The following is a 16278-nucleotide window of genomic DNA, read 5'->3' on the forward strand; positions in this document are numbered from 1 at the left end:
TTTATTTCTACCAGAAGAAAGGATTTTGTAAAATGGCTACTCATTAATCTAAACAAGTTAAAACTGTGTTTTCTATGCATTACCCAGATTATCATTTTTACTCTGAACTTGTTGTGGTCACTTCTTGGAACTCCTAGACCAATCCCCTGATTCAACGCCTCAGACTGCAAAAAAGCATCAGTGGAGTTGGTATAGGGCAAAAAAACAAAACAAAACAAAACCACCTTCCCTTTAGATCTGCATGGAGTCAATCCTTTGCAATTTGAATACACAAGATTACATGGGTATATAGACTTTACTGGAGGTTTGAGAAAGGGAAATGATTTTCTATTATACCTACATAAACAAATAAACATTGAATATTACTGATCTTTCCTGTTAAAAGAATATCAACTACCCGATCATTGCTATTGTGTCACTGGACACATCATTCTCACGGCTCTGAACTCCTCCCGTGTTGCCTAACTGGCTCCGGCCCTCCCATCCTGTCATTTCTACTGCAGCCCACCCTCTAGCCCTATATTCCTGCTACATTTTCTTACACAAAGGAATTTAGTAATCAATAAAATGCCAGATTTGCTCTCAAAATGCACTCACACAAGATTCACCCCTCTACTCCCAAGATGCTTATCAAGGAATTTCTGCAAATAAACCATATTTTTCCGTAAGTGGAAACTGGAGTTAGCTGTCTAAGTATACACTATGTCTAAATCTATCACTAGAATTATTTTCATGTAAAATGCCTATGCATTAAAGCACAATGCCTTTCACGTACCAGTCACATGATAGAAAGAATATTATTGATGGAAAAAAAGCACTATGTAGAATTAAAAATTATAGAATTAAACCACCATGACTGCACTTCAAAAACTAAAGTAACAGGTCAAAAAGTTAGGTAGTTATATACCATTGGCCATTCCCATATACCATATGGCCATGACCATATACCATTCTTATTTTCTTCCTTAGATATTCTGTATTTTTAAAATTTACAATTATTTTGAAAAATATGAGTTATAAATACAAATATTCTGATAAAAACAAAAGAGGGTACTCTTTAGTGGCAGTTTATCTAAAAATGAGGCAAACGCTTAGATGAAGAGAAACCTGATTAGAAAGAAATAAAAGGGGGCAGTTGGGTGACTCAGTCGGTTAAGCCTCTGACTCTTGGTTTGGGCTCAGGTCGTGATCTCATGGTCCTGGGATAGAGCCCCAAGTTGGACTCCATGCTCAGCGGGGGTCTGCTTGAGTCTCTCTCTCTCCCTTTCCCTCTGCCCCTCCCGGCATGTGCACGGGCCTGCTTTATCTCTCTCTCTCTCTCTCTGTATGTGTGTAATACATACATACACACAAACAAAGATAGATATATATACATCTAGATATGTAAATATGTGGATATATATACATATATAGATGAAAAAGAGAGAGAGAAAGAAAGAAGAAGAAAGAAAGAAAGAGAGAGAGAAAGAAAGAAAGAAAGAAAGAAAGAAAGAAAGAAAGAAAGAAAGAAAGAAAGAAAGAAAGAAAGAAAGAAAGAAAGAAAGAAAGAGGGAAGGGAGGAAGGGGGGGCACTTGGTCACGTCAGTCAGGGAACATGGAACTCTTGATCTTGGGGATATGATTTTGAGTCCCATGTTGGGTGTAGAGTTTACTTAAAAAAAAAAAAAAGAAATGCAAGAAATAGAGGGAAAAGTTAAGCCAATGGCTCAGATATGTAAATCTTAATGTAAATGACAGCAGTTAAAGTCAGTAACATACAAAAAAGGGGCTCACTTACTACAGGAAGGAATTGTTAATTTACATATAGTAAGCTATAACAAACTACCAGGCTTTACTAATTGTATTTCCTCTTCTAGGATTAGAACAAGAGCAAGGAATAACTTTGAAGAGTTAGGGAAGCAGCTGGGATCAGGATCCGGAGTGAGGTAGGGATGATCACTAAGGACTTGAGAAAGGCATTTTTTTTTTTTTAAAGAAAAGAACAATAACTGTTTGTAAACAGCTTTACACTAAGCCTCATGATTTTAAACAAGAGAATATACTTCTTTGAGTTTCCATTTTCTCATTCTATAACTTGCCCCAAACACAATTACTGTGTTATTTGTACTCGGGTCTTCAGTTTAGACAGAGTACCTGGTACAGAATAGTCACATGATAAATCGAATTCATGCACTATAAAATGAAGAAATTGAATTTAATGATTCCTAGGGTATTTTCAGTACCTAATTTCAGCTAGTCAATGAAATATCTGTTGAAAATATTACTTATAATGCACTGTGTTTCATATGCTGAAAGTACAAGCTATGACCATTATTTTGAAGGACCTGAGAATGTACATGGAGAGATAAGACTTTGTGGTTCTCTAGCATTCACTGACAATGCATCTAGTTGTCTATGATACAAACACATCTAGAAAGGATAGCCAAAAGCTGTTCCAGCCTAATGAGTCTCTTTAGATAGACAGAATTCTGTCCTGTCTCACAACTTGTCACCTAATTGAACACTCTAGGCTAATAATTTAGAAAGAAACTAGCTAAGTCCCAACGTCATTTACCTTGCTCTATAGTCAAATTTGGACTCTAAAACAAAACCTCTGCATCTAAAGCACCTTCCAAACAAAAGTCACCTCAGTCGTACACTGTTTCCTCGTATCCAAATCTAACAGCCCAAATTGCTGCTCTTAGGAAAGGAAGGGAAAGAAAAATGATGAAGAAAGATTCCACAATATGTTGTTGTGATGTCTTGACATTCTGAGGGATGAAGAGGAAAGGCACGTTTTTGCTGCCTCTACTTATGTAATGCCAAAAGTGGCTTCTTTTCCCTCAACTTTTCAAACAAATGCTTCCGTTTGCTAAACACAAAAAACTCATAAACTTAATATACTTAGTAGAATAAAATGAGTACATACGTATTGATACACTTTTTTTATTTTATTTTTTTAAAGATATTTATTTATTTATTTGACAGAGAGACACAGCGAGAGAGGGAACACAGCAGGGGGAGTGGGAGAGGGAGAAGAAGGCTTCCCGCTGAGCAGGGAGCCCGATGCGGGGCTGGATCCAAGGACCCTGGGATCATGACCCCAGCCCAAGGCAGACGCTTAATGACTGAGCCACCCAGGCGCCCCAATACACTTTCTTTAATGCAGGCATATTTCTCCCAAATGATTGCCAGTTAAGGATAAAAATGGGCAAAGTATAAAGAGAATAACAAATCCACACAAAACCAAATTACTGTCAAACTAGGTAGTAACTAAGTGATAAGAGAATTGTATGGGACACATAATAAGTGTTCTAGGAGTTTGAAAGGAAAACTTCACCTTGACTGATCCTGAAAGGACTCAGGAAGAGGGAGGGATATGAACTGGGCATTGAAAGATGAGTAGAATATCAGTAGAGGCAAAACAAGGGCATGAGCAAGCAAAAAGACTTGGTTTCAGTAAAAGTTTCATCTAAAAGCACATGTTCATGCGAGAAGTAGTAGTCAGAATCTTGAGATTTCTGCACAGTCTTTGAGGAAGATGATAGATATCCATCCAGCACAGAAACATACAACAGTGATTCTGACACAGGAGTGTGGAAAGAGTGGGAAAGTATATAGCACCCTGGGGAATGTAAGAGAATCTATTGTGGAGAAGCAGTATGACTTATATTAGAAAGTCCCAAAACTAATGACGTACTGTATGGTGACTAACATAACATAATAAAATAAAATAAAAGTAATTAAATTAAATTAAATTACATTTTTAAAAAAGTCCCCCCAACTATGCCGAAGCACAACCATCCCCCTACACATAGTATTATTGTCCTAGTCTAGAGTATTTTGAATATTTGGGTTTTTTTTTTAAGATTTTACTTATTTGTCAGAGAGAGAGAGGGAGAGAGAGAGCCCGAGCAGGGGGAAGGGGCAGAGGCAGAAGGAGAAGCAGACTCCCTGCCAAGCAAGGAGCCAGACGTGGGACTGGATCCCAGGACGCTGGGATCATGACCTGAGCCAAAGGCAGATGCCCAACGACTGAGCCACCCAGGCGTCCCTTGAATACTTGTTTCAAGAGTTTGTAGAGATACTTGAAATTGGCATTCAGGTCATATTCACTCATCATTCATTCAACAAATGTGTACGGAGCAACTGTTGCATGGCAGACATTTTACCACATACTAGGGGCAAGGAAGTAAACAGACTAGATTCTGACTAGAATACTAAGGGAACCTCATCTATTCTGGGTGACAGAGAAAGTTTCCTCGAGAAAATGATGTTTGAAGTAAGATCTGATCGTGGCCCTTAACAGTTGAAGCGAGTGGGGTATGAGTGTTCAAGACCAGTGAAGTCAGCATGATACAGGAAGAACTCTCATTCCCCAGCTCTTTTTCTTTATTGTAGAAAAGAGCAAGACAGGTTGATAGGTTAAAATACTCTGAGGACAACATATGGTAGCAAATGATAGCTAGCAATGGTCCTAAAGAACAAGGGCAATGAGAACCTTGATTCAAACGAGGTGCAATACCTACACACAGTTTTAACAACAACTAATACTGGAAACAAGAAGACTCAAAAAAAAAAAGGGGGGGGGCCTCCAGAATTGACAGAGAGTTCATTTCAATGGCTTTGAAAGAAGTTTCCTTCCTTTCAGTGACGATCAAAAAATCTGATTAAACTCCAGCTAATCCAAAATACAACATGCTGTTCACATAAGAGGAGTCTGTAGATAGGTCTTGGGTTTGGGTTTTTTGTTGTTGTTGTTTTTGTTTTTAATACCTGATATTAGATTCATTTGTCATCTTGACAGGATGTTTTGTATTGAAGATATAACACTAAAAGAGGGGATCAACATTTAATTGTCAAGCATTCTCTGACAAATGATTATTTGGGAAAGTGTGCAGTGGCTACATTTTCATGACAAAAGAAACTCTTATTTTGGTGTGACTCTTTTTTTCCCTTCCATCTCATTCTCAAGCAGAGGAGTTTATTTTTCTCTGGTAAAGATAACCACTTTGCTTGTTACAAAGAAGAATGCAGTAGTAGATATGGCCAATTTAGGAATTAGAGAAATTACATATCAGTTGAAATACTAAAAAGATCTTGTTGCAAAGCAGTCTCCACAACACTGCAGTTTCACAGAAGAAATACAAGCTGGTCCCAGCGCCAATGGTGATCCCACACAAAAAGACTGGTCAAGAGAGCATCTCTAAGCATGTTCACATTGACTTAATTTACTAATAGCTAGTAATGGCAGCCATCTAAGCTCTTGACAGTTCATAATTTCTATTGGTACATACACTCAGATGTGAATTGTATATTACTATGGACCATGTTTCTAGGTATTTTCTTCAACCAAGAATATTTAACATACACCCATATAAGCATTACTTTGGACCATGTTTCCAGATATTTCCTTCAACCAAGAATATTTAACATACATACACACATATAGGCAATTACAGAACTTTTATTATTAATGATACACCAGGGACTTTAAATTTGTATTATATTTATTCCTCAAAATGATAATGAACATTAGAGAAGTTAAGATGCCTGATCAAGTTCACACAGCCAGTAAGTGTCTGAGCCAGGATGTGAATCCAGGCCTGGCTTTTTCTAATAAGCCATAAAGCTTAAAGCACACTAGTCCAAAATAGTGTGGTAGAGTAACTTCCGTTGCTTAGACTTATGCTCCAGACAATAGAGATATAAGTGGTCAAAAGTCACCATCTTCTATGACCATGAACTACCTTGGGTCAACACATTCTTCCAAAAGTAACAGGTCTTCTGGTGTGTGATCAGAGACCTTAAACACACCACCAAACAATGCAGTTACATAGAATACATATGCTAGTGCTGGGGCGCCTGGGTGGCTCAGATGGTTAAGCGTCTGCCTTCAGCGCAAGTCATGATCTCCAGGTCCTGGGATCAACCCCGGAGCCCCATGTCAGGCTACCAGCTCAGAGTATGCTTCTGCCTCTCTCCCCTGCTTCTGCTCTCTCTGTCTCTCTCTCAAATGAATAAATAAATAAATCTTTTAAGAAAAAAAAAGGAATATATATGCTAAAGCTAAATCTTCTCCCTGTTGAGAATAATAATTCTACCACTGGAGAAATCCTATTTTACATAGTAGCGAATTCCTTCTTTAGTAAGGGGGAGAGGGGTTGGAGGGAAGGATAGTGAGTGGGGGTGGGAATGGAAGGGCTATTTATGCAACACAAGGTAAAAGGGCAAATCCCCACAAGAGACATGATGGAAGTATTATCGATTGTGTGCTAAACTGTCTTCTCAGAAAGCCAGCTTAGGTGACTATCATGTCTTTATTCTGCTAATTGGAAAAGTACTGTTGGAAGAACTGAATTACCCAGGCAACAGGGAAGATTTAAGAGCCTCTATGATCCCTCATAGTGAAGTACGGGAGGGGAATGCCAGGTAGAAACTTTAGAAGAAGAACTGAAAGATCACATGGGTAATGGTGAATTAAATCTGGTGTGCGGTTTGAAATCTAATTTTATATTCATCAGTCAGTACGGGAACGACAGTAATGTTTAGTAATAGTAACAGTCCCTCCTCTTTGCAGATGGCAAACACTGCATCCAGCTCTTAACATGAATTATGCCTTTTTGTCATTATTAGAATCCTACAAGATAAGCACTTTTATTGTCTCCACGTGACTGTGAGGAAACTGAGGCATACAGAGGTTACATAACTTTGCCCAGTCATAGCGAGGAAGTAGCTGACTCAGGATGCATGCTCTAATCAGCTTGTATCCAAAGTCTATGCTACAAGGGAAGAAAAAAAAAAAAAAGCCAAGTAATGAAAAGCAGAAAGAGGCAGGAAGGAATCAATCCCTTTCTGCTTTCTCTTCTTTCCTGTAGGATCTAATTCTATTCAAGAAAACCTTGCACTGCATGTTATTAGAGATCCATTTGTCTTACATTTTATAAAATGCAAGTAATGCCATTTCTGAAAAGATTGCTTAGAAGCCCCTGCTCAATCTTCATATCTTATGGTAAATCTCCACAAATGAAGCAAGTTCCCTTTTAGGAAAATCATAAACAAAAAGAAACAAAACTGAAATTCAAAAATAAACTCTCACTTCCATATATGGAGTTCATTGGTATATTATTTTTTCCTCTGCACAAAAGTAACTAGCCTTGGAGGTTTTATAGTTTCTGCAACACAGTTTACAAAAAATTGACTCTGAAAAGGACAAGAAACAATCCTCAGCCCTTCAGAGTCTGTAAGTGTTTATATATGTCAAAGGGACAAGACTTTCATTTAGCTAACAGAAAGGGAAAACTATGGAAGTCACCAGAACAAATGAACACAATTTAAGTGAAGATGACATTGAAAATGATCATGGAAATTTATTTATTAACAAAGATTCAAACTTTGTGGATTCTGAACTTTAAATTGAATTCTAATCATTGATTTCTGGGCTTCCTGCTCAGCGGGAAGCCTGTTTCTCCCTCTCGCACTCCCCCTGCCTGTGTTCCCTCTCTCTCTCTGTCAAATAAATAAATAAAATCTTAAAAAAATAAAAATAAATAAATAAATCCTTAAAAAAAAAAGGAATAAGAAAAAAATAACTCATGAAGAAGGTACCAGGGATTAATTAATGGAATGTCCATCGTGGATGGAGCGCTCCAGAAGATAGAAGATAGTTGCAATCTATTAATGAGGTAGAAGTTTTGCTCAACACAGTTTGTGACCAAGTTAAATGAGGCAGGAGGGGATGTGTCAAAGTGGAAGCATAGTACATAACATGAAATGGTTAAGTACATAGGCATTGGGTACAGATAACTCGTGTTCAAATATTGGGATTTCATACTCATTGAAATGCATAACTCACTGAGCCACACATAACTCACTGAGCCACACAGGCACCCCAAGTCATTATTTCCTTAACCACAGAGAAATGATAAGGACAATATACTGAATGTAAATATCCAGGGGGAATTAAGAACAGATTATTGAATTTAATCAGTTAGCAAAATTTTACAAATGACAGATATCCATATAATATGGAAGACAGGAAAAATATCATAAAATAAGATGATCATTCAAAATGTTGTGGTAGCGGGAAAATTAAACAAATATCACTGCATACAAAAGCTATCCAAACATATAGCTAAGAAAAAGGAACAAACAAGAGAGGATTCAGTGGGAAAAAAAGGGACAGATACACCCCCAGCAGAAGAAAAGAAGTTAAAGGAAGATGTAATTTAGCAGGAGTTTCTGTAAACAATCTTGTCTTAAGCATTGTTCTAACAAAAGAGAGATTTATAAATGGTTATACTGTGCTATGGGACCACAGTAACAAGTCCTGAATGATCCACTTAATGATTCACTGGAGTTATAATTAAAGTGAGGCTGAGAACAGTTGAGGCATCATCACAGGATGACACTGAATTAGACACTATAGAAAAGAGCTAAAGAATGTCTAAGATGGGCACACAGATGTATTTTCAGAACATAAGAAATGCCTCCCAGGATTCCATAAAGTGCTTATTTGCCTATGATTCTATAACAGAGGCACCAAAGGAAAACAGACAAGCTGAAACAAGCACAGCTGACACTTCAACAACAAAGACAGAAAATGCATGGGTCCGCTTACCTGTAGATTTGGTTTTCAAAAAATATGTTGGAAAATTTTTTGAACATTTGGAACCATTTGAGAAAACTCAGAGACAAACCACAATATTATCAAAATATCGAAAAACTTAAGGAAAACTTAGATGAGTCATGAATAGATAAATATATGTAGATACTAGTTTATCATTTACTACCCTAACATATACACAAATCTATTAGAAAAAGGTAAAATTTATCAAAAATTACTAGCACTTACAGACCATGCACTGTTTGTCATTTATGATGTGTAGTTATAGCATCCACACTGATCTATATCATATAAGACAATATTGATGTAGGATCTGACAGATGATGGATTCATTCTATAAACAGACAAGAGAAACTTACCTTATTCAGAAATACAGACATCCTGGAGATGTATTTTCTCTTCCTTGTTTTTCTTAATAACATTTTCTTTTTTTTTTTAATACAAGGGTATTTGTTTGTTTGTTTTTAAGATTTTATTTATTTGTCAGAAAAAGAGAGCACAGGCAGGAGGAGTGGCAGGCAGACAGAGAAGCAGGCTCCCTGATGAGCAAGGGGTCCAATGCCAGACTCAATCCCAGGACCCTGGGATCATGACCTGAGCTAAAGACAAACGATTAAGTGACAGAGCCACCCAGGAGCCCCAACAGTTTCTTTTTTATGGCTTACTTTACTGTATGAACACAGCATTGTAGAGGCCCAGGGCAGGTTGCCCAAAGATGGGTCACTGCCCCAAGAAAAGCCATCTGACTTCCCCACAAAGGCCTAAATTTACATTGAAAAGGGGAACCTGAAATGGGAAGACTGCTATTAACATAAACTCCCCTTTGCCTAAGGAACTTACCTGCATAAAAGGGCAACTTTGTTTTTCCAAACACCTCCTTTCACCTTCTTGCTAATGCCCTTCTCTCCTTTGAAGGACTCTAGGGCAGAGGAAGGAAGTTCTTCCTCTCCTAAAGTATATAATATAAATAAGAAACAAAACATTTGTTAATCAACTGTCTATGTTATCAGTAAAGATTCCACTCAACAGTAAGTTATTAGTAATAATTAAGTTTTTATGGTTTACAGATTACAGATTTTTCAACTGCATGTGTGGGGACAGGGAGATTGGTGTCCCTAACCCCAATAATGTTAAAAAGTCACCTACAGTAGTTGATAAAATGTCACCTGTAAAAAATTACAGAGCGCCAAATGCATTAAATGTCCTTTCAAAGGCCTGTTAAGATCTAGTACTTGAAAATAATCTATTAAGAAACTGTTCCCAGCATGGAGGTAGGAAAGGGGGAGAACCCTTCAGAAAAGGTTTCTAAACAGTAATGGTATCTGGTAAGTAGCCCCTAATGCAACTTCTCACAGCTTAGTCATTAAAAAAAAGAAAGAAAGAAAAAGAAAAAACTGATAATGTAACCTTAAGAATAAAATATAGGAATTACTTGTTTTGGGGAGGTATTGCTCTATAACCACAGATTTAAGAAGGCATGGATGAACCCAGGCGACTTCATGCCAAGTAAGATAAGTCACACAGAGAAACACAAATACTGTATAATATCACTTATATGTGGAATCTAAAAAAGCCAAGCTTATGAAAACAGAGAGTAAAATACTGAAACCAGGGGCTGGGGGATAGGGAAATAAAATAGATATTACTTAAAGGTATACACTTGCATCTCTTAGATAAATAAATTCTGGAGATCCAAAGTATAGTATACTGGTTACAGACAACAGTATTACAATCACCAAACTGGCTAAGAGACATCTTGGAGCGCCTGGGTGGCTCAGTCGTTAAGCGCCTGCTTTCGGCTCAGGTCATGATCACGGGATCTTGGGATCGAGCCCCGCATCGGGCTCCCTGCTCCGCGGGAAGCCTGCTTCTCCCTCTCCCACTCCCCCTGCTTGTGTTCCCTCTCTCGCTGTGTCTCTCTCTGTCAAATAAATAAAATCTTTAAAAAAAAAGAGAGAGACTAGGTCTTCTTTATTCCCATCACAAAAAAAGATATGGTAATGATGTGATACAATACCTGTGCTACCACAACAATGTAAATCATATTACATTATATAAACGTATCAAAGCAGCATACTGTATGCCATATATATATATATATATATACATACACACACACACACACAATACTGTGTTTCAAGTATCTTAAAGTAAAAAAGGAAAAAACAAAGATCATTCAAGAGGTAATCAAGGAGAAACAAAGGAGGGCACAAGACAGGATTGTCTTTTCTCCTGTTTAATCTTGCTCTCTTGCATTCTCTTTCATTATTGATCCTAATCCACCACACCATTCACTCAGTAGGTGAACTTGCCTCGAACTTCATAGAAAATAGAAACCAGTAAGATAGGGACTCCATTATTTTCCCATCACTATTTTTTTTTTAAGATTTTATTTATTTGAGAGAGAGAGAGCGAGCACGCGCGGGGAGAGGCAGAGGGAGAAGCAGGTTCCGCACTGAGCAGGGAGCCCGATGTGGGGCCCGAACCCAGGAGCCCGGGATCATGACCTGAGCTGAAGGCAGACGCTTAACGACTGAGCCACCCAGGCGCCCCCCCATCACCATTTTTGCTTTTTTATTTGAGGGCATTCACACTCAAGCATCCTTTTCTTCTACCTTCCTATTAGAACAGAGTTACCTCTTCTTCTGCATACGACTAATATCTTCATTTATCCTTTGGATCCTTTCATGTAAAAGAAATCATATTAAATTGATTGTCCCCTTTCTCTCTTTTCTTCAACCTCCATGAACTAGGTCCTTTCCATTTGCATTTAAGTAAGTTCAATGTCTCCTACCTTAAAAACATAATCCCTAACCCCTAACCCCTATCCAGTTACTTTTTTATTTCTCTCCTCCAGTCACAACCAAGATTCGTAAAAGAAATATGATCAATTACTATCCCCATTTCTAATCTATAATCAATATCTATCTCAACATTATTGTGTTTCTATCTCCAGTGATTCACCCAAGCATTTCTCACCACAGACTCAAGGAGCTTCTTGTATTAAACGCCAAAACAGTTCTCAATCGTTATCATACTTGAGCCACCAAAAACATTTGATATTGTTGAAAAATCCTTACCACTTAAAATACTCTCTTACTTTCATATTCCTCCTACCTTTTCCACCAGGGATTTCCTTCCTCTTTCATCTCCTGGAGTTCCTGAAGATTCTGTACTGGTTCTTGTTTTCTGTGTTCACTACATTTTTGGCTGGTGCAAAACTGTTTCCCCTCCGATGATTTCAATTGCCATGGATACACTAATGACTCCAAAATCTATGTCTAAATTCTGTCTCCTTACCAAAAACATATTCAACTTCCTACTAGACAAGGTTATTTGAATAGGATAGGATGGAATGGAATGGAATGGAATACGCATCTCATTCAAAACTTACTAAAATCACATGTTCCTTATCTTTATCACCTCCCAACATATCCAAAACGAAACTTGTGATTCTTCCTCCCAAGCCTGTTACTCTCTGTCTTACATAGCTTCACAGATTTTCCATCTATTCAATAGCACAACCCCAAAACATAGATTTCATCCTTAAGGCCTTGCTTTGCCACATGCACTCATGGAAGTCTATTTAATCTTACAATTAATCTTCTGGCAAATATTTTATATAAAATCACACCTCTATACATTAATAATTTTATTTTTAAAAAGGTTATATTTATTTATTGGAGAGAGTGAGAGAGAGCACAAGAGGGAGGAGGGCCAGAGGGAGAAGCAGACTCCCCACTGAGCTCAGTCCTTGGCCTCCAGGATCAGGACTTGAGCTGAAGGCAAATGTTCAACCAGCTGAGCCACCCAGGCGCCCCTATATTTACAATTTTAAATAACTACCTTAAATTTGCTAAACAACCTGATTACCCAATAATCATAAACAATAACCTGACAACTTATCGAAAAAAGCTACTCGCAACTTCATTTGATCAGAGAAATGGTCTTTGCAGCAAATTAGTCATAATGATGAGGGAACAGAGGGCAAGCTGAGGACAAAGCAGAAGCTGACACCCCACAACCTCCCCATGGGATATATGTGACATTCCTCAGGCACTCCTGGCTGCCCTAAAGGAAAAACAAATAGTTAACTTATAGATCCTACAAGACATGACTCTCCCTCAGTTTACTTAGAAAAGCCTTAGCAATAGCTTCCAGAAGGGAATGTAAACACAAGTAAATGTCTTTATAACATGAAGCCCAAGGACCTACTTGGAAGTGGGCAGAGTGTAATGTTCCTCCAGGAAGTTCCAAACTATCTTAATGTTAATGCCTTTCTAGAGGGGTAAACAACATTAACTTGACAATGCAAAGGGCTCTGGTATCCTGTGAGTCTTCTTTAGCATATGAAAGTTCTTTTTGGGACCTCCCTTTTTCCTCACCTCCCCCAACCCCATAGTATATAATTGGCCACCCCTCACAACCCCAGGGCTGCAGCTCTTCCTGCCCACGGGTCCTGTCCCCGTGCATTAATAAACCACCATTTTGCACCAAAGACGTCTCAAGGATTCTTTCCTAGTCATCGAATCCAGACTCCCCCTCACCGAACCTCACCTATATTCCAAAACCTCATCAATAATATTCTACTACTTCTGGGATATGTGACATTGAGAGAGCTAAAATTGTTTGTAAAAAACAGTGCACGGCACAGATCAAGGACAAAAGACCCAGCATCAGATTCATACCACTTGTTCACACTACATTCTTTACACTATTACCAAACTAATAGTTTGCTTATAGACTCATAATTACATAATTGCAATAGCTCTACTTCTAACATTTCTCAAATCTGTCCTGTCCTCTCCAACCCAAAACATCGTATTATTATCATTATTATTTTGTTTTTCTTGGACTACTGTAAAAGTCTCTCCTTGGTGTTTTTCCTGCTTTTAATTTTTGCTCATAAAGTTTGCTCTACAAAATAGCCAGAGTAAACGCTTCCAAAGGGGAAAACAGATCACACTACTTCCCTCTTACAAACCATTGAATACCTTATGATTTCACTTGGAAATTTTTTCAAATTCCTTGATAAGGCCTACAGAGTCTATACCTATCAACTCACATCTCTCTCTCTTTTTTTAAAGATTTTATTTATTTCTTTGACAGAGAGACAGCGAGAGAGGGAACACACACAAGCAGGGGAAGTGGGAGAGGGAGAAGCAGACTCCCCCCCCACCCCCCCCACCCCCACCCCCCCCCCCCCGCCACCATGCAGGAAGCACGCCAAGGGGCTCGATGCCAGGACCCAGGGACCATGACCTGAGGGAGATGCTCAACAACTGAGCCACCCAGGAGCCCCTCAACTCAAATCTCTTCTCACTGCCCTCCACCCCTTACATATAAACTGTAAAGGTAATCAAGAATTATTTAGAATTTGTAACCAAAGTGCTATAAGGATAACAAATGTCCCGATATCAATCTCCCAAGTTTTGACACGGAAATAAATATAAATTGAACATTACTCTAGGAATTATAAAGTATTTTTACATATATTGAATTCTTTGAAACTCACAGAATATGAATTATGTGGAAGAAATTTCATTATCCCCATCATACACTTTATAAAACTAAGAAAATAGAAAATAGAATACAATTAGTTTGCCTGACTCCCAACCAAGTCCTATACCACTCTGCATTACAGGACCATGGAAATATGAAAAGTGGGGTTTTTTTTTGTTAAGATTTTTATTTATTTGACAGAGAGAGACACAGCAAGAGAGGGAACACAAGCAGGGGGAATGGGAGAGGGAGAAGCAGGCTTCCTGCGGAGCAGGGAGCCTGATCGATGCGTGGCTCGATCCCAGGATCCTGGGACCATGACCTGAGCCAAAGGCAGACACTTAAAGATTGAGCCACCCAGGCGCCCCTTGAAAAGTCATATTATCACATAGCAGTATTAGAGATGTCTTCTGTTAACAAATCATATGTTCTTTCTTACTGAGCTTTTCATTGCTTTGTAGAGTTTTGAGAACTAGAAGCATTATTAAAATAAATTAATAATTAATCAGTAAGATATTATTACTTAATAATTAATTAAAATAAGGACAATGAGTAACATGGAAACTTATTTAGCAAGAATTACAACAAAATAGAAATTTCTTCCCCATCAAAAGATTTCTGTGTTGGGGCGCCTGGGTGGCTCAGGTGGTTAAGCGTCTGCCTTCGGCTCAGTTCATGATCCCAGGGGCCTGGGATTGAGTTCCGCATCAGGCTCCCTGCTCCTTGGGAGCCTGCTTCTCCCTCTGCCTCTCTCTCTCTCTCTCTCTCTCTCTCTCTCTCTGTCTCTCATGAATAAATAAATAAAAAGTTTAAAAAAAGATTTCTGTGTTTTTTACTGTATATCTTTTAGAAACAAGAAAAAATGAATATGACTAAAATGCTGGGATTATGCAATAACATATATCTTCACTGTTACTACAACCTTCTCCAAGACACTAGCCATGTTTTATTCATCATGTCACCTACAATACACAGTACGATGCCTGATATAAAGAAAGTTCCTAATATTTAGTGTTTAATAAACATGTACAAATAGTTCATTAAGTGGCTAACAATATAAAAGGGAAGGACAAATCATACAGTCTTTCTGATTCAGTAAATGTATTTGTATATATCTATATTATTATGTTCAAAAAATGACCAATTTCTTTTTGAATAGACATTCATTGAATTTTCACTGAACTTCTTACCTACTACATTGTACCATGGCCATAAATGTTTCCTAGGTATAAGATAGCTGACTAAATGTCCCCATAATATTAATTCAATCCTTCTCAGTTTCAGCTGGAAACATGGCAACCCAGGTAGAAACTGTATTCCCAAGCCTCCCTACAGTTAGGCATATCCACGGTACTAAGTTCTAAACAATGAGATACAGGTAGAAATGCAGTGTACAAGTCCTGGGTCATCTTTTCTTTTCTTTTTTTCAAGATTAATTTATGTATTGGGGCACCTGGGTGGCTCAGTCGGTTAAGCGTCTGCCTTCAGCTCAGGTCATGGTCCCAGGGTCCTGGGATCCAGCCCCGCATCAAGCTCCTTGCTCCGCAGGCGGCCTGCTTCTCCCTCTCCCACTCCCCAGGCTTGTGTTCCCTCTCTCGCTGTGTCTCTCTCTGTCAAATAAACAAATAAAATCGTTAAAAAAAAAAAAAGATTGATTTATGTATTCTAGAGAAAGAGAGCACAAGCAGGAGGGACTGAGGGAGAGAGAGAAAGAATCACAAGCAGACTCCACACTGAGCAGGGAGATCAACAGGGTGCTTGATAGCAGGACCCTGAGATCACAATCTGAGCTTAAACCAAGAGTCAGAGGCTTAAGGGACTGGGCCACCCAGGCACCCCCCTAGGTCATCTTCTTAGGACACACCTACTTGCCCTTGACAGATTTGGACAATTCTATGACAGACAAAATTATTTGTCGTTTATTGGAACCACTGTATTGGACTCATTTTTATTATAACAACTTAGCCCATTCCTTAATCAATAGACTATATCATATTAATTGCTGAGAAAAATTATAAAGCCAAAACTGTCACCTTGAACGATGACTAATTTCAACTTGAGAGCCATTCTTTTCAATTGGCTGTGAGATACAGAAGGACTGACAGCTCAAATGTTTAGTGTTTCACAAGGTGGACAGTCAGAGATCAAGAGCTATTATACAGCATCTAAGA

Source organism: Zalophus californianus, chromosome X (assembly GCF_009762305.2).
Source record: "Zalophus californianus isolate mZalCal1 chromosome X, mZalCal1.pri.v2, whole genome shotgun sequence".
In the NCBI taxonomy this organism is placed as follows: Eukaryota; Metazoa; Chordata; class Mammalia; order Carnivora; family Otariidae; genus Zalophus; species Zalophus californianus.